The following is a 3222-nucleotide window of genomic DNA, read 5'->3' as shown; positions in this document are numbered from 1 at the left end:
ATGAGCTGGGATCATAGACAGTAAAAGAAATGGACAGTTGCTGTGAATCTATGTGTGTTCTGCACAGTCACTCACGCTGAACATGATGCCAGCAGAAACACCATGAAGCCATTACTTCAGCTAACGAACTCGTGCTGTTGTTCAGCGTCAGAGGAACGAGGATCATTCTATCTATCATTAGATCCAGCCCTCAGGCACATGTTTCTCATCTGAGATCTGGAATCATCTGACCACAGGTCAACTTCACTGGACAGATGACCGGCTCTCACTGACTCCATACTCTATGATTTAGCAAGAGATCTCAAATAAAAGCAGTTAATGAACACCTGTTGTGACCAAAACAGATCTATAATCTTGAAAGCTGTCCATTAGTGCTTGTTCATCTCAAGAGAACCCTTTAGAACGACACGAAATATGAAGTCCTGAGTGCAACAGTGCTTTTAAAACAAATTGTATTTTATTTTGTTTTATAAAAAAAACAGTCAGCAATCAGGAGATGAATTACAATTATACATTTTTTTCTATTTATCTAACAGTGGGTAGGACATGGGGAAAAAATATATTTTGTAATATTAATAAAAAATAATATTTATGAAATGTATTTAAAATCTAAATTGAATATGTGAAGAATTTGCTTGGGTTCTAGTACAGTGCAAATATGAAATCTATTAGAAACAAAATGTACAATATGAAACTCAGATAATGAGTGTTTATACGTGAAATTATATAACAGGTGTTATATTTGAGGAACCGGTTCTCTTGGGCTCTTTGGCATCAGAGGGTTTGAAAACCTTTGTGTTATGAAATGGGTTTACAAATGAGAAACATGAGCACTCTGTCCAAAACTAAATCATGACCTTCACAAACAAGTAATAAGAATGGCCAGAATCATAATTAGTGTGTTTACAGCGCTCAGATTTCCTTCCACGTTGTTAATATTTCCTTGATGAAATCATATAATGACTGCTTCATGTTGTTGTGTGTGATGTCTGGCCAGCTGAGGCTATTCTGGGTATTTGGGAACAGCTTTGGGTCAGTGGTGGTCTCTCACGGTCACTCTTTAACCATCATGACTGAAGCAGATGAGAGACTGGGAAGAGTGAGTCTGAAAGACTGCTTCAGGAAAAGCTGCAGTACTGTTGAACACCATATCCTCTCTGTCCTCCGCCCCGAGACCGCAGTGCAGAAGGGCAATCTTTCTCTGGTCACTGTAGTCCATGGCCTTGAGATGAACCATCGAACCAGTTCACTCAGGGAATACGCTTCACCAGGCACGGGAAGGAAAGTGCTATCCTCCACTGATTAGTCACTCCCAAGTTACAAACTACTATTAGATTAAATTAGATTCAACTTTACTGTCATTGCACATGTGGGTACAAGGCAACGAAATACCGTAGTACAGGGGAAAGAGATACAGAATAACATTAGGAAAGAGAGGAGAAAAACAACAACACCCAGACTATGCACAGTGTGAGAACAGGAAAAACACCTCAGCAACAAAAGCACATAATCAATACAGCATAAACACACAACTTGCAACTGAGGACAGGAAAGAGGAGGGGGGGGTATGGGGGGTGGTCTGGGTAATCCAGAGCAGGCAATCAATCATCCGGTCCATCACCCATCACAGCACTGGTCACAGACTCACTGCTCAGACTGGAGGTACACAGTGGAGAAGGCGAGGGATGGGGCCTCAGTCCTCAGATTGGGATAGCGACACAGCAAGTTGCCATGGAGACAGCCTTGATCATGTCCCAGCAGGTGTCTGTGGAAGGGGGGGGGGCACAAGAGCGTCTCGCTGCAGTGCTCCTCCGGGGGAGCTGATGTTGTTCCAACATTGGTCTGGGCTGGTACAGGGAGCCGAAAGAGATAAGATTGGGATTGTTCGGTCTTGGGGCGAGTAGCCGCATTCCAATTTACACGACTACTCTCTCAGTCCATTCTGGTCTCCGAATCGATCCGTTTTGAGCTTCTCCGTGATGGTATCCATATTGCAGTTCATAGTCTCAGTCTCAGTGCTGACCTCTCTGCCCTCTGCTTCTGTCATGATGGGCAAATCCATAATTTTTCAGTTTGGAGAGCAGTGCAGAGAGAGTCTCTTACAGTATTAGACAAGAGACGAGACGAGACGAGACGAGAGCAAGCAGGGAAGACAAGGGGGGGGGAGGGAGAAGATGTGTCCGCCTTCGTTGAGAGCCAAAAAAAAAAAATTGCATCTGGTCAGATTTGCTTCTAAATATTCCTTATCAATCCTGTTTAATGAGTCATAAATGTGTTGATGTGTGAGCTTTGTTGATCTGTTCCTCTATCATCATCATCATCAGAAAACCGGAGGGAAAGCAGATCAGATGAAATGAAAAGATCAGAACAGAAGAACACAGAGCAGGATCAAGTTTTTAAAAATAAACAAGAAATTAGTTATTTATTTACATTCTGTTTACAACTTTAAAATAGTTTTACAGTGTAACAAATGTAAAACAGATGAGTTACAGGTAATACGAGAAAGAGTGATATTTACCTTTTGGCACACACCTCTGAAAACTACTGCAATCATGAACTCATTCAGCAATCCTCATCATCTCACTTCAGCTGCAGTAGAACAGATCTTGAAAATGATATAGACTGTTTGTTTATTAGCTGATTTGTCTATTCATTCATTCACTCTTCGCTGTGACCACATTTACTGATGTTCAGGGAATTTTATACACACACACACACACACACGCTCACAGACGCACACACACACACACACACACACACACACACACGTTTGTTTTTGTGTAAAGTGTGTTCATCCCATAGGTGTAATGGTTTTTATACTGTACAAACTGTATATTCTATGGCCCTACACCAACCCTACACCTAACCCTAACCCTCACAGGAAACTTTGTGCAGTTTTACTTTCTCAAAAAAACTCATTCTGTATGATTTATAAGTGTTTTGAAAAATGGGGAAATGGGTTATGTTCTCATAAGTCACCCTCTCCTTGTAATACCTGTGTCATACCCATGACATTATACAGAGTTGTGTCCTGATATGACACAAACACACACACACACACACTCAGACACACACACACACACACACACACACACACGCTCACAGATGCACACACACACACACACTCACACACACACTGCTGAGCACGTGTGAATCTGTTGAATTGTATTGACATCCTTCATTCAACAGATGCTTTAAACCAAACTGCAAATGAAGAAAACA

Source organism: Carassius carassius, chromosome 35 (genome assembly GCF_963082965.1).
Source record: "Carassius carassius chromosome 35, fCarCar2.1, whole genome shotgun sequence".
In the NCBI taxonomy this organism is placed as follows: Eukaryota; Metazoa; Chordata; class Actinopteri; order Cypriniformes; family Cyprinidae; genus Carassius; species Carassius carassius.
Note: the sequence above shows the minus strand (reverse complement) of the source record.